General features: G+C 43.9%; 1 protein-coding gene across 4 annotated transcripts in view; it reads right to left on the reverse strand.

Moving 5' to 3' along the window:
* Nucleotides 1-22,709, reverse strand: part of ALDH1L1 (aldehyde dehydrogenase 1 family member L1) — a 685,374-nt gene that overhangs the window by 394,082 nt on the left and 268,583 nt on the right. The window contains exon 1 of one of the 4 annotated variants that reach the window (XM_069643392.1): nucleotides 6,343-6,362. The exons of the other annotated variants lie outside the window; for them this stretch is intronic. The gene's annotated coding sequence lies outside the window, so the exon portion shown is untranslated. Of the gene's footprint in view, nucleotides 1-6,342; nucleotides 6,363-22,709 lie in introns of those variants that run through there. 4 annotated transcript variants of the gene reach the window in all.

The following is a 22,709-nucleotide window of genomic DNA, read 5'->3' on the forward strand; positions in this document are numbered from 1 at the left end:
AAACTGGGTCACAGAACCCATGTGATGGTCTAAATCCATTGGCACCTCAAAGTTGGGTTGGCGACTTATGCTCAATAAGGTGGCGGTCAGAGGACAGTTCCAGGTTGTCAGATATCCATTTCACAGTGACCCACAATTACAACTGGCATTCGTCGGCCAACTTGTATGCGATTTTAGCAAAGATCAGGATGCATACTATAGAATGCAATTTGCCGGAAGAGGTTTCCTTCCCTAACAAGTTTATACGTGGGGGACGCACCCCGGGGGTAACTAGTGAAGTTGTGCAGAGGTATTAGAGCAGCTAGAATGAGCAGCTAGAATGCTTAGCGTGATCAAGGGAAGGGATGAGCACAATAGGAGAAGAATTTGCGTAGAGTAGAGCAATCACTGCTCTACTCTACGCAAATGTTAACCTATGTTAAAGGTTCTTATACCGCGCACTGTTTCCACCTGCGTGGTTTCTTGGTGCTCGGTGAACTCGCCACACTAGAGTGCAGCATGGATCAGGCAGAGATCCTTGTAAGGGGTTAATTGTGCAGCGCTCACTATTAGGCAGCATTGCACGAGTACCAATTTACACAAGGTCCTTGAACCAATTCTGTGCAAAGGGTATTCTGGTGCTAACTTCAACATGAAATATAGGGAGCCTGCTTCAAAAAGCATAGGCAAAGTTCTAATTTTTCATACCTTGCTTTGTTTTGGTGTCCATGTGGGTATTCCCAAAAATCAAAACAAGATCTGTGGCTTTTAAGTGCCCCCTTGCTAGATCGGACTCCGAATTGTAGCACTCTCGCTGGATCCTTATACTCTTACAAAAAAAATTGACATTGACGGCATAAGGCTGTTTATTTACATTGTTGTCATTTGTTATGCTTTGTCTAAGAACCCTGGGGTTAGGCAGTTTCCTTGGGCGTTTGTGTGCCGCATCAGCCTCATGCAGATTTGGGATTTCTCACAACCGTACAGGAAAAAATGTATCACACAAATGTTCCATGGGGGGCTGCCACAAAAGAAGCTTGGGAAGATAATCAATATGAAGAAGTATTTCTCATCTAGAAGTACTTTTGGTGCCATATCATATAGAGCTGATCAGATCGTCAATTCTCTTGATCCAATTACCCCTGCAAGCTGAAGGTCTCCAGTTTGAATATCGACTGGGTTTGACTTCTCCATTATTCGTCCAAGGTCAATACAGAGCACCACTAAACTCGTAAACAGAGAGATATCCTATACAGCACTTGGAAGGTGTACGAGTCAGAAAGGTAGAGAGTAGGAGTGGGCTTGGGCATGTTAGGCACAGTCTGAATCAAGCAGGAAGTTTGAATGGCACAAATTCAAAATCTCGGTCGAACACTAACCCCTGGATAGAGTAGGGAAACCTAAGATGTCCCCCAGGAAGCCTTAGTAAGAAAAGGCAGTTCTGCCTTTAGGTCCTTACCAGTAGTAGTTTCTGACAGTAGGGGGTCAACCATCTATATCTACTAACATGGGGGTCAGGGAGATTTGAAACCACAATTATTTGGAAAATGATTATTGGTGTTTTTCCAAAGCTTCGTTATGAACTGTACAGCTGTCAAAAGAAGCAAATCAAGTAGTTCCAGTGTATAACTGATCATTCTCTATTCGAGAACAAAAAGGTTAATATGGATGCGCTCACAGTCTGCAGAGCGTGTACCCGGTAGCTCAGGTCACAAAAGGTCATGAAAAAAATATGACGTGCTGTACCCCGCAGAGCTCAGAAGGAACGCGGGAAGTAGGGCGCTGGAGGCCAGAGCCCGCAGCAGGTAAGTGGGAGAGGGGGCGGGAGCGGGATGCAAGGGCGGAGGATGCCACATAGCAACCTGGGGTTTGGGTTGGACTCACAACAAGTAAAGGGAGAGAGCCGTGCACAAAGGGTTGTATCCGCTGGATTGCAACCTTTTGTACTGCAATCAAGGGTGCATCCTTTTGTGCGCAGCCTTCAGACATTGACCTAGCAATATTCTCATTCAAGATTCCATACCAGCTGGCTGATGTCCTTGATGAATGGGGTAGATTCCACGACACAAAATGATAATTATTAAAATGAGAGTAGGATTTTGGTACAATGTTGGATGCATGATTATGAACACAGATTTAACTGTTCATGCAGCACATGCAGTCATCAATGTAGACATCTTCAGCTTGCCAGCCGCTAGCCACTCAAACCTGTCTCATATTTCGTTGCCTCACCTGTTGCAAAGGGTTTGAACTGAGGAGTGAACTGCAGTCAAGGAAAGCAGACAACTCCGTTAAATTGAGATATGCAGGTGACTCACAAACACTCCAAACACATCAAAATGCACAGGACACATCAGCCACAACTTATTTTTAAACTAAACATTTCCTGATTCTGTTCGGGAATGCAATATTGTTACTCAATGATATTTGGTGGGGAGTGGAAAGCAAGCAAGCAACTAATGCATCAAGTGTGGTGTTTGGCCATTTAAACATTACTATTCACCGTATCAACATCAGAATGGGGAAGGATGTACATTGAGCCTGTATCTCTGCAGCAGTCACTCACGGGTCAAATATAGCTCTACTAGTGGAAAAGCCTGTGTACATGAATTGATGTGCGTAAAGGAAGACTTTTTCAGAGTGTAAATATATTTTGTGGTGTATTTTAACGTAATTTATGTTAATCGAAAAGAAAAGGAAATTGTAACCTCAAACACAATCTCACAGAATCCATTGAAAGTACAACATAGTACATACAGCCAATTGTTGTATCAGCTCTTCACTGTCTTGGATTACACTTACTGGTTTTGGACTCAAATATATCATGGTAAGGGATGTCAAGAGTAATACAATTCATGTGCAGCATGATTCGAAGAAGACATGAGATCATAAAATAAACTAAATTGTAGTCAAACTTTGTCTTTTGTAGTGTACCACATCTTATGTGGAGGATGAGAGGTTGCCCTCCCATCCCTCGCATATACCCATTTACTCTGGGTGGACACAACCCTACAGGCACAGTCCACCCTGTCCTATTTAGTTGGAATTAATATAAATATTAAAACATACATGAAGAATAGTATTGATATAATACATACCAAGAAATATGACACTGAATAATTACATAATACACAAGTACATTGTAAAAAATGTGTTCGATAAATTGTGCATAATCAAATTAATTTCTCATTATACTTTTTTTAATGTATATATTTTGTTAGTGTATGTAACTAGAAGTGTGCTGTTAAAATGGCATCCCTGTCTTGGGCCTTTTCTGCATCTAATTGTAGGTTATCATCATTGTTGAAATACACATTTTGTTCGCCTGGAAAATGAACTTGAGGTCTTATTGTTCAATGCTAAAGGCAACAGCTCCCTGTAGCGGTGATAAGAGACGCTGGCAAAACTGCTTCGGACAAACATACATCTGGACTTTTTTTTTTATATATAGTATACAATTAGCGGAATGTAAGCAAACGCTGGCTGTGCCAATATATCTGGCTCTGACATTTTCTACACTGCTGCATTATAAAACTCTTTTTTTTAATATTTTTTTTTTAAATCTACCCTCTACATTCCCTAAAGCCATGACATTTTGGCTTTGTTAGTGCTGGTCATAGTAACGTCCATGAATGTAGCAAGCAGCACAGAAACAGTACATGCTCTTAAAAGCAACGTTTGACAGCTCTCTCCCAAAACGACACACTTCTACACTCTTCTAAAAAAAAGTCTACCACTATCAGATTAACACCTAGGACCCCAAAATATTCATACTTTAGAGTTCCGCAAGCTCTGTTTGCCAGGTTTAAAAACACAGTTGCACAATCCCTGGTTCCGACCATTAACTTTAGCGTGGCATTATACAATATAAATAAAATATCATATCATAATATCCAAAGAACCTTACTCTATTCTAAATTCTTAAGTAGTAATCAGGAATCCAACTCCTTACTCCTTTTAATGGGAAGTAGTATGAGATACTCACATAAAAATACATTTTTGGTTGAGTTGAAAAGGTCAGCCATTGCCTTTATCGAACTGCTAAACCTGGAAACAGATGTACTAGAGAATGACCCAAACTACGAGTTTAAAATTAAGACCAAAGCCAGAGCTTGGGATATTAATAGAAATGTGGATAATTTACACAAGAAAACCAGCTACCAAGAGTTTGTTAGGCAAGGATGGAACAGACAAACTTTGGTCCCTTATTTGACAAAACTAAGTGGAATAGATCTTAAGCGCTTTGTTTAGTGCATGCGTTTGAACGTACTGCCTACAATGGAATGTATAGGTTCCTGGACTACAATTCCGTACCCGGAAAGATTATGAAGGATATGTCATGAAAAGATCGAAACATGTCGACATGTACCAACAAGTTGTAAGAAAATGGGACAACAATACATAAAGGGATATGGTAAATTTGTCAACAATATTGGGAACTGCTCAGGAGACCAATTTTGGTTGAGTATATATGGAACATCTGTAGTAGTATGCTCAGCTGCACTAGACATATGGAGGGTTTTTCTTCATTACACCGATTGTAGTCATGTAGAATTTATAAATGATGAGCATCACACACCGTGGGTAATAATAAGCAGCGCTCAGATACCTGAGGGTTCGTAGCACTATAAAAATGCCAAATTATTATTATTATTATTAAATTATTATTATTGATGAGAGTATGTGGAAGTATATAAAATGTTATTGATTTTAGCATTATAGAACGTTTAAGAAGTGAGGGGAATGGATTTGGGGCTTTCTTCCTCTGCACGGTTATAAGAATGTTTCTTTAAGTCCTTATTTTTTAATGAATGCTGTTTTTCTTGCTATGTACTTTTTTTGATAATTATTTTTTGTATAAATGTGCTTATTTGTTTTTTCGATGGAACTAAATAAACAATAAAACAATATATATCATATCATACAAATGGCCAGAGGGAGGTGAAGTAGTGGGAGACAGCAATGGAGTGGACTTCCACAATATGGGGCCTCCTGTTCTGACATTAACCCCTGTTCCCTCCTTGTCAGGTGCTCCACTGTATGCTGTCAATAGAGCACTGTATGTGGTTATTGTTTAGTGCAGGAGGAGGGAGCGGGGGGAGTGCTGAGTTTACGCTATATACAACAACAGAAGGGCAGTATTCCACATCACAGTTCCTGTCTGATGTGGGTTCATATCAACTATACTGCAATGGGGGTGTCAAAACCATCTTTACTTCCTAATGGGGACTTACCGCCCTGTCCAATAGACATTTACGTATACTGCCTGTACCGTCAGGCATTGCCATACCTATGCTGCCCAACAAGGGCTGCATTACATATTACACTGCTATTGGGTCAAGTGGCGGCTGATGAATTTATTTAATTGGAGTGGTGGAAATATTCCCACAAATATGAGAGAATGACTAAGCAAGAGAGCGGAACCAACCAGGGGGAGGGGAAAGGGGGGGAATTCTGTGAGCTTCACCTATCTCCAAACCATTATTTGAAAAATTGGTTCAAATGGTGCATTATACAGCAAGCAGCTGACAGTTTGCAATCGGTTTTGTAGGGTAACTTATTAAAAGAAACAATAGATGCAAGTCACCAACTGTGCACAGGAGCATTTCCCATGCCTTTCCTCACAATATATGCCAGTATAAAAAGTATTTTCTCTCCGACTGTGCCCATACATTTCAATGCTAACTGCAGCAATACATGCGATTATTCCCATATAAGAACATACGTTTGATTTGCACAGAATGCCAGTAAATGATGCTATAAAAAAACATGTCCAAGCTGGCTCTGCCAATATATGCCAGTATCCCCACATAAGAACATACTCCTGTTGGCTTTGCCATTAAAAATGCCATGCCACAATTGGAAAATATGTCTAAACTGGCTGCACCAATGTGACCAGTCTTGACACGCAATCAAGCTCATCACGTTTGATTTATCATAGATGCCCAGAAAAAGAGTGATTCCACAGTAAGAAACAGCTAAACTGGCTACACCAAAATGTTAGTCTAGACATGAAATAATGATAGATGTGTTATTTATATAGCGCATTTATCCAAAGCGCCTTACAGAGCACATATTTACATACAATATCACCCAACAGAAATTGGTAACATGCATCATTGCTTGATAATAGATGGGAAGTAAAAAAAAATCTAGTCCACCAACTTCTGCCAAAATAAAATACAGAAGCGCACACACATTGCCTCGCTCATTCATACACACATTCACATGGCATGCACACATTTCACACAACCACCCATACACTTGCTCATACACAGCTGCACCCAGCCACCCACACATCATAAACTCACTCATTCATACACTCACACATATCATACATTAAAACAAAACTTCAGAGTTTACCTTCAGCCCTGTTCCAGACTCTGCTCTTTGCCACCCCTTGACGAAGGCTCGCCTGCGGGAGCGCACAAGGACAGGAAACACAGACCGGTCCTCCACATGTGGGCACAAACCGGAGCGCTGCATCTGCAAAGCCAAAGGTCGTCTGAATGTGGAGGAAGGCGCAGAAGCACCCCCATGCGCGTTCAAAGGTGCAGTTCCCCAGCCTGCAGAAGCAAAACTCCCCCCAACCTCGCATTGCCCACTGGAAATGCGTGCCGGGGAACAGAACTGTCAAAGGAAAACTATGTTTCTCTTTGAAAGTGTAAGCAAGCCCAGGAGCGCTCCATCAGCTGCAGTAACCAGCAGAGGGAGTACTCAGTGTTTTCATTGGGCTGGCTCGGTTCTGCCACAATGAATGGCGGTTCTGCTGGGTCGTAGCCCCATTATGGATAATCCGCCCCTTTATTGGGCCTATATGTATTCTGCCTGATCTGATAAGGGACATTAGCTTTACTGATTAATGGGGCCATGCTTAAACCGACAGATGATGGTTTTTATTGTATAGGGTGTCATTCCAATTTAATCTGATAGGAGGTCTGCATCAGTGGATTTATACAGCTGTCCTGCGTGTGTTTGGATGCAGGTGTGTGTGTGTGTGTTTGGAGGCGTGTGTGCGCGCGCTCGCTAACAAAATAAAATGCAAACCTATTGGCTTTGTCATTAACTTCTATTAAAGCTTTGATGGCGCCACTTAATCCCTAGTGCACATTTTGCCGGAACCTTCAGAACTGTGGAGGTCAACAGCCCCTGTTCACGATAGCTTCAGAAACTGCTGAGTCACGGTGACATGTCGCATTTAGTCAGCAGGTACAAAAATGTATGCTGCATTCGTATGCTTGTAATGTTTGCCAGAACTGTACAAAAGCGTATAGATGCTTGCACAAGGCAACACCCCGCAGCAGTCAAACTTGTGACTTGCAGATTGAAGACAGATAGCTGCAGCAGGCATAATAACACAACGAGGAGTGCTGCAGAAGTTTCAGACTCCAGGGCTTTTCCCTTACCATAAGCAGGAGTGTTTATTAAGGGAACCACAGCACCAATAACAATATCAACATAATACCTGGGCCTAAGGGGGCCGCTACCTCAGGAATGCTTAAAAAAATATTTCAAGCGGTGAGCTTTGAAGCCACACACGTATTTGGAAATTATCAGGATAGGTTTTTTCTATTAGCCCAGTCTCCCCTGATGCCCAGCATGGTCACTAGAGACCAGTAAACCCCACTAAACGCTCCTAAAGGCAACTTACCGCCTTTTTGAATCGACGCGCTCTGGGCTGCTCTAGGTGGATACTAGTCTGGTGCCCAGCAGAAACTGTAATGGTTTTTTGGACCAATAATTGTTGGCTATTTATCCTGCTAATATCCTTGTATGCCTCACCCTGATGCTTCTTCTTTCAATCCTCCCTCTTCTCTTCCACCACTCTCCATTTCTTCTATCCTTCCGATGTTATTCCATCTCCCCCACTTCTCCTTACTCCTACCCTCAACTCTTCATCTTTCCACTCACAACACTCTCCAGTACACTACCCCCTACCTCTCACTCACGCTCATTGCACTCTTCCAGTTACCATGCTCAGTTAGAAAGCACCACTTTCTCTCACCTTCAACACTCGCTCCGTTGGTTGCCTCTATGCTCCACTCCACCATCCTTCCACCGCCTGGTCTCTTGGACCTCCTACTCACCCCTTAGCCACCTCTGAACAGCCAATCCTACTTGTCCCTTTTTATTTTCTCTCTCCCTCTCCTTCCCTCCCTCTCTCTTTCACCCTCCCTTCCTCCCTCCTTCTTACATTGGCTTTCGGGCCCACCTTGTTCCCCTGGTCAACCTCTGCCTTGCTTCCTCCCAGGGGCCTGTATACACGGGTGTGAACCCATAAAGCACCCCTAATCCCTGCCCCATTTCCTCACAAAGGATCCGCCACTTTTTTGAAATGGCGCCTGGGATAGCCAATGTCAGACTTCGTAGCCTATCCTGAACAAGCACCTTGACTGTTGGTTAGCAGTGAGTAACATTCAGCAGGCTTGATGTTCGCTGCCACATCTCTCGCCGGTGGGTTGCATGCATCGTCCTCCACAAAAAGGATCCTGGGCGTGGTAGTTCTGCAATGAAATAGTGACAACACTGGCCATGATATAAGGTAAGGGATGATCATAAAGTGGTAACCAGGCACAGATAAGCAAATAATTGGGGTGGGGGTGTGAGACAGACACTTGGGCCCTCCACACTCCCGCATCTCGACACTGCGGCAGGACTAGCTCAGGCAAGCACTCTAGTAGACTTCCTGCCCTAGGTTGTGAGTGGTCCCCCAACCTCCTTGATAGGGTCATATCCCTGATCATGTCACCCTACCCCAAGGAATATTTGTGAACAATGGTGGTAAATATTTTACTTAAGAGTACTGCAGAAGTATATTTTTCAGTGTGTATATATTTCTTTTACTGAAGCAGCTTAATTTGGCTTACGTGTTTTTGTTAAGGATTTTTTTTTATTCATTGTTCCCTTTGCATCAGACTTTTTAAGCTTCACAGTATGAGGTTTACCTTTTGGCTTTGATAATACTTGTTGCCTCAGAGGAGTTCTTTGACATGCACAGACTGGCACTAGTAACTGCTGTCTGGCACCTTCCGGTGCCACAGACCTTCAGGACCATATCCTATTCCCCAGGCACTAAGCCACGGTGTTGCTTATCAGCCATAGTCAGCATTTACCCAACTTGTATGAGGTAGCCTTCCTGATTCTAGGCTCAATGTGTAAGGTTACCATACGTTGCATCCAGGCAATTGGGTTAGTCGGCCCCAGTTTACATTTTGGGCATTTATGGATGGGGTAAAATTATGAAGAGTATTTTGCGTCACATCTAGACAGAACTGTGCATATTAGATTGCATCACATCTAGATGGAATTGTGGATATCATTGTGTGTCTCATCTAGAAAGTGATGCCACTAACCAACCTTACTAATAAAAAATAAAAAAACTCACCCTCTTCGTACATGTCACAAGCTCTGAATGAAACACAACCATACCTCTAAACCACAACAAACCGCATGCACTTCACTACACCGCAATAACAAAACAAACCACACATAGCCTAGCACAAGAGCACATGAAGGCTACCAACCAAAACACACCTCTCTAAGCTCAGTGAACGGTGTATAACGAACTGAAGCTGCCAACAGTACATCACAGCTCTTGCTCTTTCTCCCGTTCTGTCCTACTAACTTAAGCTACCCTCTTGCTTTTCAGATCTGCCAGAGCGACAGGGGACCACTCCGGTGGTGACAGTGAATAGTATAAATATCCTTTAACATAACGATCATATGACTAAGAACCGGTTTGATCTTTAATGGACCAAAAAGAGGTGGAAGGAATACATGGTGCTGTATTTATAGGTGGGGTTGGCGAAACCCCTTCGGCAGGAGCGCACCGAGAAACTAGTTATGCGATGCGGCAGCTGGACATCTACGTCAACTATGGGCTAATGCTTGGTTTGCAATGCATTTTATGGGGTGGGTGGCCTTGTCGAGCTGAAAGGCCTATTCCAAGCAGTTCTGGAAGTTTGTCAAGTTTTGTATTAGTCACCTGAAAATTGACCTATAAAAAGGCGCAAGATCAGGAGGACGGGTCAGGTTTTTGAGCTAAATTCCGGTAAAATCAAGCAGTATATCGTTTGCCACTACTTCGAACAACAGTGTTTTTGGTGTTCTCAGTAAACAGAAAACTCTCCAAGTTAGCTGTTGGGGAATTCTCCTTTCCCCTAGGTTAATTATTCTTCCAAGATACTGGATAGCACACATAGAATGATATCTTATATTCCCAGTCCTTAAATCTTGCTAACATTTGCATACTCCCCTAGCAAGTCTAGGTTTCGCTGTATCAATTCAAAAGTCTTTGTTCAACTGGTTTCAAATCTTCTAGGTGGGAGTGAGTTGCAGGTTTGCAAAGGTGATGCTCATAAAATGTCTTTTCCACTAGGTCCCATGCCCTCTTGGCTTTCGACTTTGGTTTCTGATATGGGTGCGGATCCCAGACTTGTACAGGTTTGTTGCCCCTTGGTTTACTCGTCTGCCAAGTATGCAACTCTCTTTGAGTCACTTTTGGGTCCTAGGCCCTCGTCTTCCAACTCTCAATTCTATTCACTCTCAAGCTTCCCTGTACCCCCAACACGTTCTTGTAAACCTGCATACCTGTTCTCTCTCTCGGGTGACCGATATCGGCGTGTTTCTCGTCGAGGCTCCAGCAGCTCCCTGGTGAATGGCCAGATCTGCATCGGTTCTGCAGGCGTCCTGCCTTGAGAGCAGCTCGTCAGGGTCGCTTGGAGGCAAGTATCACCAACAACCCTGGCGGTCTTTCCTGCTCGGACCTTCCTCAGGTTTTCCTTTCGCTTGCTTCGTGGCTTCCCGATCAGCTTTTCTCTTCCTGCCCAGTGCAGGCGCCCCGATGTTGCTCCCCGATGTTGCTCCTCACAGCAAAGCTCCTTTTGAACTCCTGCACTGGTCTCCTGTGTTCATTCAGGCACTTGACATTGAAAAACAAAAACTAGGTGTGATCTTCCTCGTCCCAGGACTGGTTTTCGATTCTGAGGCAGGACACTCAGTATTCTCCAATAGGTCATGCACGGTAGGTGCACCACCCCCAGCAGTATTATTGTATGGAGGACACACCGCCTTGGCCCCCATGGGAAAGGGCTGCTTCTAGGGAAGAAGGGGCGATATCCTCAGATTCATCACACCAGGCAGAGACACTTGTAGGTTTGTACAGGATCTAAGAGCTGTTACACTGTAGTCATACCAGCTTTCGCTGATTTCCAGAATCCGGCAACTATTATACTGTACATTCCCTCGACAGAAAACCCTTCAGTGGTGGATTTGTGTTCAGCATTCCTAATGCATCAAAATAGTCAGCATCACCTTGCCTTTTCTGCACACATGGACCAATTTATTCTTTTAATTAAACATTTGTAGAGCGCCTTAAACTCGTGGGTAAACGGGACTGTAACAAACAACATAATAACACACAAAAGAGCCAAGCATAACATGATATCACAGAATAAGACTAAAAGAAGCTAAGAGAATTAAAATCAGAGCAAGTGATGTGGACAATAAAACCACAGGAACAAAAAGGCAAGAGCTAGGATCAAATAAACCATAAAAACAAATCCAGGAAGACAAGCAACTGGCAGTCAGTGTCTTAAGTAAAAAAAATGATGCTTCAAGCATTTTCCTGAAGTGGTCCAAAGAAGTCTCTGATTGTAACTGTGCAGGCAGATTATTCCATAGATCAGGAGCAAGGACGATAAAAGACTGCCAACTCAAGTGCAGCTTACTGTCACTTGATCTGAGCACCCACTCATTTTGTTTGAAAGAGAGTCTCTGTTTAAGATATGCTGGACTCTGGCCAAAAAGGCATTTGTGTGTAATGGCGAGTAGTCTTAACGTAATCCATTCCCTCGCCGTTAGCCAATGCAGCAATTTCCTCGCTTCCGTAATGTGTACTCTACGCTTTAGGCGTGCCACCAATCTTACAGCATTATTCTGAATAATTTGAAACTTCACAAGATTATTCTCTGTGGTGTTAGCCAGGAGACCCCCACAGTAGTGAAGCCTGGAACCAACAATGGCACAGGCAAGGTTGGCGCAGTTGGTTTCAGAGATAAAAAGGACATATCCGGCACAACAGCTGCTCGTAGTAGGCCAAGACAGATGCAATAGAATTGACATGATATTTCATTGACAAGGTGGAGTCGAGATAAGCCCCTAGGGTTTTAACCCTGGGAAGCATGTCAATTAAAGCAGTTCTGTTTTGGTTTTTGTTGTGTCCCTCCTAGAAGCAGTTCTGTTTTGGTTTTTGTTGTGTCCCTCCTAGAAGCAGTTCTGTTTTGGTTTTTGTTGTGTCCCTCCTAGAAGCAGTTCTGTTTTGGTTTTTGTTGTGTCCCTCCTAGAAGCAGTTCTGTTTTGGTTTTTGTTGTGTCCCTCCTAGAAGCAGTTCTGTTTTGGTTTTTGTTGTGTCCCTCCTAGAAGCAGTTCTGTTTTGGTTTTTGTTGTGTCCCTCCTAGAACCAGTTCTGTTTTGGTTTTTTTTGTGTCCCTCCTAGAAGCAGTTCTGTTTTGGTTTTTGTTGTGTCCCTCCTAGAAGCAGTTCTGTTTTGGTTTTTGTTGTGTCCCTCCTAGAAGCAGTTCTGTTTTGGTTTTTGTTGTGTCCCTCCTAGAAGCAGTTCTGTTTTGGTTTTGGTTTTTGTTGTGTCCCTCCTAGAAGGAGTTCTGTTTTGGTTTTTGTTGTGTCCCTCCTAGAAGCAGTTCTGTTTTGGTTTTTGTTGTGTCCCTCCTAGAGGCAGTTCTGTTTTGGTTTTTGTTGTGTCCCTCCTAGAAGCAGTTCTGTTTTGGTTTTTGTTGTGTCCCTCCTAGCAGCAGTTCTGTTTTGGTTTTTGTTGTGTCCCTCCTAGAAGCAGTTCTGTTTTGGTTTTTGTTGTGTCCCTCCTAGAAGCAGTTCTGTTTTGGTTTTTGTTGTGTCCCTCCTAGAAGCAGTTCTGTTTTGGTTTTTGTTGTGTCCCTCCTAGAAGCAGTTCGGTTTTGGTTTTTGTTGTGTCCCTCCTAGAAGCAGTTCTGTTTTGGTTTTTGTTGTGTCCCTCCTAGAGGCAGTTCTGTTTTGGTTTTGTTGAGGGCCAGGCCATTATGCGCCATCAAACGCTTTAGGGGATCAAAAATAAGATTAATCTTCTAATATAATTACCTGCCAACTTTAACAAAATGTGGCTGTCATCAGCGTAATTAGTATACAGGACCTCTTCTTCATCAAGTAAACTAAAAAGTGAATTCCTAAAAATGTTAAAAAGTGTCAGAGAAAGACACGAGCGCGGAGGGACACCGCACCGAAGTTCGTCTGGGTCGGCAGACACACTCTGACTCTTCTCATAGATAAAAATGATAGGATAAATTCGGCTTCCGATTTAGACAAACCTGCTTCGGTGTGAATTCTATCAGCTAAAATCACATAAATCAAAGGCTGCCAACAGATCCAACAGTACGAGCAGAGAGGCGTAAACTTGTTCGGTGTTGATTGACAAACTGGCTTTAAAGGTCGGAAGGGCAGATTCCGTCCTGTGGCCAGCTCGAAAGCCTGTCTCGGACCTAGTAGATCATGTTGCTCCAGATGAGTCTTGATCTGTAAGCTGCCCAATCCAACATTTTCAAAGAAAAGGTACATTAGTAATGTGGTGATAGTTTGTCACGACCTTCGGATCAAGGGATTTTTTTTTTTGTAAATAAATGTTTTCACATCTTGTTACTTCAGAGCATATGTCTTCCACAAATGAGAACGTCTCACAGACCATAACCCCCAGGGAAGTGAACCGGACACTTCATTCCCAGCCACCCCAATAGAGGGACCCGTTGCGAGCACACCACTAAGGCGTTCACAGCAGCACATCAGTCCCACCATTCCATGCCAAAGAGGTGGCAAGAGGAAAAAGTAATGGACACACCCATGTGGCTGACTGCAGTGTTAAATCGTGCTATTGCCTGTGTAGGTATGGTTTCCCTATACATTGTGGTACCTGTAGTATACTCTTAGTGGATTAGTCGCTTACTATGATTGCGCTTTACGGTCATGCTCTGGCATTGTCCTGTAGGGCCTAGTCCTGTGGGTTAGTGGCTGTAATGTGTGTGCCGAGGGCAGATCCTTCAGACACAGGGCTCTTTATGGGGAATGCATATATTTTTCATTGTTTTGTGTACATCCCCCTCGGGTAGCATTGCACTTGTGATGCAAGTATGTGTTGTGTGGTGCCACTTGTGCTTACCCAGCATCCATTGTATAGCTCTCCATATTGGCCGGCAGTGTGCTGTTCCATAGGACCATGTGGCGTTGTGGGTGGAGTGAGGAAAGCAGGTGCAGCACCGTGCGATGGTGAGGTCCGCATCACTGGTCACCTGTTCATTCAGTGAATGGTACTGCTTCCTTTTGCGGTATACCGTTTCTGCTGCCTGGGGGCCACCAAAGCCACATGAGTGCAATTAATGCTGCTATTACGTTGGGCAGCCGAGTAAAATCATACCTTGGTGGCATTTATCTGTGCCGGGGTGGTGGGTAGGGAGATGTGGTGGGCAGGATGCTGCAAGACTGCATCCAGCACCTGTACAAGCACTATTAAGAATGTGGGCGCGACATGCCATGCAGCATATCCACAGTGTGCTGGTAGGTGCCAGTGTCTTGGAAATGGAGCGCAGACACCAGCTTGAGGAGCGGTGATAAGGATGTTGGTTGTTGATCAAAACCTCTGGTTTTCTCCTGGATCAGAGAGCAAATCCTCAACTGTCTCCCTGTTAAGCCTTTAGAGAGTTATGAGCTGGCCATCCGTTAATGCCCAGGGTGATGGCCTGACCCGGGGAATGGGCGCTCATCTTGCATGGCAGCTCCTCCGCCTCTCGGCAAAACGTGGTCGATGGTGCTGTTCATGCATCTGCACCTCAATGCACAGCATGAGGTGCTGGATTTCCAAGTTGACAACTACAAGTGGCAGCATGGTGTTGGTAAGTGTGTTTGGGGACGGTGTGGGCCTTATGTACCCTTTCAGAGGCCACTTGGTGCACCTGTAGCTTCATTTCAATCACCTGTGTGCATTTACCGCCACCTTTTATGTGGAGGTAACTGCACTGTGCTTTTGGCGCAATTACTGCCAATTTTTGGTGGTGTTTCCATTGGTAATGTAGCAGAATCACCAGTTTTATTTTCGCCACCAATTCCACCGGTGGAATTTAGGTCAAGAACCGGCAGAAGTGGCCTCATCAGTAACTCCGCTGCCGGATTTAGTGCCCATTACCCGGAAGCCCTGATCCAGTGGTGTGGAAAAAGTGGTAGTAATTCCATTACTGCATCTTTTTCCACCTACCGCCAAACTCGTAATGAGGCCCATTGTGTCTCTTATACTTATGGCATTTTCAAAAATGGGCAGTGTAATTTACTGGAACATCTGGCTTTACTCGATTTAGGAGGGTCAAGCAATTTACAAGATAGAACACGTGTGAGAGTGTTTTATATTAAGTATCATTAAGTGAAGGTTTGAGTTGGTAAAAATACCTGCAGCAACTAGGGGAGTAATCTCTAAATAAGGAATAATTGCGCAGAACAGGGTCAAGAATGGGATAGCACAACGAGAAGTTCTTTATTTTATTTGTTCATAGCGCCCAGACCTGGAAGTATCACAGCGCTAGTATCTGTCACAATGGGAAATACAGTCATGAGATGGTAGGACAAGCCCTATACATATTTCTTGAAGAGTACGGTTTGAGGTTTCTTTCTGAAGATTACGTATGAAGGCTCGTCTCAGATAGTGGTAGGGCATTCCAAAGCGTAGGCCCTATGACAGTAAAGCTTGCTCTGCCTGCTTTTTCTGGTGAATCTTGATGTTGCAAGGGTTAGTGTGGTAGAGGAGCGTAGGCAGTGAGGGTTGGCACTTTTAGCGATACGCTGTTTACGGTAGGTAGGTGCATTGTTGTTAATGCATCAGTGCGTGATAGATAGGATTTTAAACTAAATACGGTCTTTAATAAGCAGCCAGTGAGCTTCACGCCTAGCACGGGATATGTGATACTTCATGTGTTCACAACACCTTCAGGTGATGCTTTCAGTACACAAAAATCTTAAACGTAATTTTAATGAGCCAATGTCGCTCCAAAGATGCTTGGTTTCATAAGCAAAGTCCAAAAGGTGATGGGCAAAACAAAAGTTGAAACATGTTCTTTACTCCTTTAACCACCTGGCTAAACTTGAGCTTATAAAAAAGACATTTTCCGCATTCTGGCCAACACCGGAATCCACAAACTAGATCCATTTTTATGTCTGCACCAAGTTTGAAAATACACGCAGTGGTTCCCTGGAAAACATCCTCCAAGAAGTACTTCCACTTCTGGCCTGGCCGCGGCTTCTTGCCTCATCGTAGTCTTTCAGTTTCGTCTCTGGACCTTGCCACTGACTTTCTCGTTCTCTTTACAGAACTCTACACAGTCTCTGGTTCACACCTCTATAGCAGCTTTCAGATTCCATAGACCCCTCTACATTCTCTTCTCAGCATGCTTTTCTCATAGGCCATGGTTCTCGCACCATCCCTTGCCTTTGGGTTTGGGATGGTGGGTCTTTCTTTACTCTCCGTCATGCTCACTCACACTTTCTCACTCACCCATTCCTTCAAAATGCAAAGAGTATCCCCCCCGCCCCACACACCCACATTCAATACCAGTCATTGACAGGCAGCTAATATTACCCCTCCTGCCAGAAGTCTCCTTTCTCAGGATTTCCTTCGGCGCTGAGCTCTCTCAGAAGAACCCAGTTCTCAAGTCTTCCACGTCGCTTTGGCTTCACTGTGGGCTGTAGCTCTTGCATTCCACTGGTCCTGGTGGTGTTGTTTCTGTCTAGGGTCTAACAGAGAAAGGCTACCTCGGTCCAGGTAGAGAGCCCCCTCTTTCTCCAGGAAACAACAGTAGCAAATCTGCTTCCAGCTAGCCTGTGCTGCTTACTGATGTACTACAAGTCCTTTAATACACCTACTCCAGTGGGTGCATTTGTAAGCCAGTCCAAATTGGTCAGTCTTTTGGGCTACCAGTCTCGGGTCATCTAAATAGCCCCTTGTCCAGTGACTCCCCAATTGGGTCTTTAGGGAATGATTTTAAGTCTTGTCATATTGGGTAAACAGTAAAGTGCCTTTAATGTTCTCACTTACGGGTTACTCAACTTCACATATGGGCCCGCACCTGGGAGCCATCTTGGAATCCCTTGGCTGTGCTTGCAGTGCCACGGTGCTCTAGGGCTGCCTCGGTTTGTTAATTGAGCAAGCACGGCATTCCCAGTGGACCGCACGGTCCACTTGCAGCCTGGAATGTACCCTCTCCAATGGTAAACCGGTATATTGGATTTGGTAACCACTCGTGGTTAGGAATCAATTCCTCTCTGCAATCCATCCCAGTCGGGGGCAACTTCTCTTGAGATTTGTAGTCCTGTTGCTATGTGCATGGTTCTGGTGTCCTTGATAGGGGAAAACATAATGCGGCAGTCCACTCTGCAATCCGTTTCATTCAGGGATAGGGTCTCCTGGGACATTTAGTACTCCTAGGATGTACGAGGTTCTGCAGAGACGTTTTTATGGGAGGGCAAAAGGGGCTCTTGCCCAGGGCCCTCACCTTGGATGGGGCCCATAAGGCTAGCTGATCTGAGGAAGTAAGATTCCATTGTTCACCAGACTTAAATAGCACACATCTGGATATTTCATGGCATTGTGCTGAGGCTCTAAACCTATTGCCTGTCTGTTTTGGCAAGTACTTTCTGCCTCGATCAATTCAACATTTGATGCTTTCTGTGTTCACTGTGGTATATATAGTTTGTGTGTTTGTTCCTTGCGGCACAACTCCTGTAGCATGCTTTCCTTCCTGTGGTAATTATGTTGATCATGTGCAATAGCCAAATCTGAAATGCTATTGGTAAATTGAGTGCCACCATGGTTCAGAAGTTAGCTCAGTGTGTTAAGCACTCATTGCAGAGATGTGTTCCTTTGCAAGATTAGAATAGCACATTCATGAAAGGCTGGCTGAGCCTTTCCTATGTTTGAAGTTTATAAACCTGTCTGGATATGTACTTGGTCTTGCAGCACAACAGGTGCTATTATCAGCAATGTACCTGCACCAGATAGGGGTTGCTATAAAAACGAACATGTCATCCTTATGGTGAAGGTCTAGAAATGGGTTTGTTCAGATGAGGTGTTTTAAAACCTAGGCAATCACCTCCAACGTTGATCATAAATTGTTAGTTAAAGAAATTAATAGGTATCCACATTTGGAACCAAAGCATTCATGCTTCTATCCTGGCTTTGCCAGCAGACAATACAGTGATCCTTGTCAAATCATCTAATATCTCTTACATTACTGTACTGTCCTCTGTGAAGTTTGCCTCTTCTCATGCTGGTGGCATCATTTAGCCCATTACTTGATCTTACTTCTTATGTAGGCCATTTGAGTGGAAGGGGTGGTAGACAGAAGGGAGCAGACCAGAGGGTGCAGGACTCGGGCAAGCATATTTTAAAATCTACTCGTTTGACACAAAAAAAGCTTTGCATTTTTGTAAAAGTCAAAAGGTTTTTCTGCACGTTTATAAATGACAATTTCACAATCCAGCGTTTTGGAACTATGTAAAGCTTTAAAATACAAAAGACCAACCCAGATTAAATCTGTTAAATCACACTGATTGGTATGCTGGTACTTATAGACTTCTCTTGATGATGCAGAGAATGAAGCTAGAATCATTCAGTGCTACACCCTTCTATAATATTTTGTTTTTAAACATTGTCATGTTTGGCAATGTGATTGGTGTAGTTTCCAAGTCTGTTTTATAAAATTAGATTATTTTAGTTCATGGTAAGAACTGGTAATGAAAGTGTTCAATTGCAGAGTTGGCACAAATCCAAGATTAATCCCTTAACCAGTGTGTGTAATGCTGTGCATCTAATTTAATCTTGTATTGCCCTAGCCTCTTGAAATTGCCCGTCCCTAAACCTTTCAAAATTGTCAGCCCTTCAGAGTGATTTCCTTCTCATGGTATGATCTTCATAAAAGCCTTATTCATGGTTTCACTGGCTAACGGGTTGCTTCCACATTAATAGTGAGCATTGATATATTGCACACCACAGGCACTTTATAAGTGGGACATGGTTTTCAAATAGTGTTGCTATTAAAGATCAAAAGAATAAAGTGCCTGTGGTGTGCAATATATCAATGCTCACTATTAATGTGGAAGCATCTGAGATTATAAGTGGGACATGGTTTTCAAATAGTGTTGCTATTAAAGATCAAAAGAATAATCTCAGTCTGTCTGGAAACAGACACCTTCCTGGTAGCTTCTAGTTTGCATTCACTTTCCATGCTATGGTACGTGTAGCTTTCTCCTTCCTACCAATTGGTCTCCTCTATCCATGCTTGAGCACGTTTGAGTTATGTGAGACAGCAAATGTGAGTTCTCTCGCTATTCTAGTTTACATGTACCTTTAATCCTTAATCTATGCTAGAACAGAAGTAACCTCTTCGTAGACTGCTAATGTTGGCTTTCAAATGGTACTTGTTTGTCATTCTGATTAGAGCAAGAATGAAGAGAGTAAGGGGACTTAAAGGGAGTAAACATGCTTATTTTTAATGCGTGAGGCATCATATCAACCTATGGGTTGTGATTGCGGCTGGGGGAGGGGGGTGGCAGATATTCCTGATCACTTAATTTGTTTGGTTTGGTGGAGGGGGCCCCAAAGATGTCTGTGCCCGGGCCCCAAAAGTGCTTAAGATGTCCCTGAGGTTCTGGTGTCCTTAACGGGGAAAACATAATATGGCATCACAAACAATCACAGGGAATCCGACTCCTTCCACCCTTGGGGAGTCACATCACCCAGCAGCCACCCCAGGCCCCTGTGGCATGGTCCATCTCATAACAGATGAACGATGGGGCCTCTAACTCACCAGACGTTGGACTAGGAAAACGGGGACATGGATGTTTTATTGAGCATTGTGCAAACTGGGAGGTGTGCCCTTGACGAGATGCACAAACTGGGAAAGGCACATTTCAACATGTGTTTGGGGCATTCTGTCTCGTTCAACTCTCTGGAACTCGCTTCCGCCCTATCTCAGAAATGAACAATCCTACAACACCTTCAAAAACACTTTAAAAACGTGGCTATTTGACAAGTACGACTAATGCCCATCATTCTATCGCTTAAGCATGACTAATAACTGTCTGTTATTTTTTCTCCATGTTTCTGCTATTGTACCAAATGCTGTGATACCGTTGGATTTGGGGGTTACATAAATGTTATTAAAAAAATGGGTAAAGATAGCTGAGACAGAAATGCATTGCCAATGAACACTGGGGATTTGGTGTAATGAATTTGGTATAATGGCCTTTTTAGGACAAACTCCATTTAAGGGACAGCAAGTGATAGCACCTCTGCTGTCAAACATGTATTTTGGAGCACAGGAGAGTTCAGTGCTGGGGTCGGTTGTGTTTAAATGTATGATGACTGAGTGAGTAGGTCTGGGAAAAGGTTTACAAAAGTGGTTTGCAGGCCCCCATGAATGTCTAAGTAAGACTTGGTTTGTTTTGCAGGTTCTCGCAAACCTTTCTTAAACGTCAAATCATATTTCAAAGCATTAACTCTCCAGGTGAAGTTCCAAAGGTTTGAGCTAGTTTGGATTATTGTAGTAAAGTAGCATGAAAAAGATACCATGAAAAGCAGGAAAAGAGACGAGGTTGGAGAAAGGAGAAGTTTGGGCAAGAGCAGAAAAGATGCAATGTAATGGGTTATTTATACTGAGCTTAATACCCAGGTGTCTGTAGTATTAGAAACGGTCAGTAAGTTTGTAACATTGGTAATGAGTGGAAGGAGGCGGCATTTTGCACCCCCCGCACTCTATTCCTACACTTCCTGGGTAGGCCCAGTTGCGGCTGCTTTGGGTTCAGGGTCCCGGCTCTGGAGCACTCGTGCAGGAATACCCCTAGGAACTGTGACCCCCCCCTTTGTGACAGTGTAAGACCAGAGTTGAACGAGACTCCATTTTGTAAGCTACCGACTTCATTTTGTAATGGCAAGATAGTTGTGAAGTTTCCACGCAGGCCTGCAGCTCTCCCAGCCAGGCGCGCACAGCGAGCAAGCTCCTCCCCACCTCCTCCCCTTTGCCATCTCTGCAGTTGTTCAGTTCTCATGAGAGACTAGCCGCGAGAATGCAACACACTTTACACTGTAAATCTTTACACTGTGTATCTTCTGTCTTCTGTCTCACTTCACCGACCCAGATACAGCCCTGAGCAGGGGCCAGTGCAAAACTGCTTTAATGAAGGATGAACACTGATTGAAGTACACGTTTAATTCCTTGATGAGTTTTTGTTTCAATGAGAATATGTAGCCAGCTAGAAAATATAGTATATTCTAAATCAGTATAATTTGAATACAATATAGTGAGTCACGTATAAAGGCCTGTATGTAGGATCTGGTTCTGAGAGTCCTGTTTCTTTGTGCAACGAGGAACTATACCGCAAAGAGGTTTCGATTCTCCTCTACCCTTCATGTTGTCAAGATAGACTAGTAGAGATTTAATGTTGTTTGGACACCCAACCAATAAACCTCCCCACAATGAAATGTATGCCCATGATGGTATGTGCCTCTTGTGACCCATTTGTTCCAGCCATAGATTTAGAGCCCTCTTTGTTGTTTATCAGATGGACATCCCAGATCACACAATGACCCCAAGAGCTTTACCTCTTAGTCATTATATTCTGAATTGACTGAACAGGTCAAGCGCTGTATTTAATGGATGAGTCTTAACCTATACCCAATAATAAATTAACCTGTATTTGAACCACGTTTTCATAAGTGTTTAAGCCACAAGTCTTTGAGCTCACCGGACAAGCAGATTATGGTAGTGAATGAAAGGGAATGTGTGGCCACAAGGGAAAATGTCAGATGGTTATTTAACAAAAGAAGCAACATCGCAGGTTGCCGATCCTACATACCAGCTCGATGAGCCCAGCTGACCGATTGACCCAAGACATGTCATTGCCACACCACGTGCCCTCAAGTCAACCAAGTGCCTCCGACCCTATGTCACCTATAGGTCTTCACTCTTAGTGACCAATCCCAACTGTTCATGTGCCCCCTAGGCCTTCCCTCAGCTTGATGACGAATTTTCTGTATAAAAGTAAATTGTAACATGTTTTCTGCAGAGCACTCTCGGCGTGAGCAGAGTAGATTCTGATTGCCCTATTTTAGATAAAACCTTTGATATAACCAGCACTTGGTCTTGGTCTCATTACCTCTCGGTGTATCTTGATTGACTCCATTGGGAGAATTAACTGTATTTTTGGGGGCCTCTCGCTTACATTGGCGACCCCGACACGATAGCGTTCTTTTCCGTCCTTCTGGCACGAGACGTCCCCCTGTCATGACCAGGAGCGCACTCCCTCAAGAGCTACCCACCAACGGCAACCGGTACACCTAGACGTGCGCATGCAGTAGGGCGAAAGGGTATGGGATCCCCCTTTATAAAACCCACTGTACCACTCGCCGGAGCCGGGCGTGGTCTTTGAGCGAGGAGTGGCACACTGACCGATTGGGTCCAGCGGGTCTTGGATCAAGACGGACACGCGAGTATCAAGTGTGGGTGATATTGAAAGGCGGGTGGGAGTCAGATTAGAAGGTCTTGGGACAAACAGCATAATTTGGGACAAAAAGGTGTGGAGATCTGTAGCAAAGGGGGGGGAAAGGTCCTGGGGGCCTGGGTCTTTTCTATACTCCATTCTATTCTGATTCT

The sequence above is a fragment of the Ambystoma mexicanum genome, chromosome 2p (assembly GCF_040938575.1).
Source record: "Ambystoma mexicanum isolate Mex_15411 chromosome 2p, UKY_AmexF1_1, whole genome shotgun sequence".
NCBI classification, from domain to species: domain Eukaryota; kingdom Metazoa; phylum Chordata; class Amphibia; order Caudata; family Ambystomatidae; genus Ambystoma; species Ambystoma mexicanum.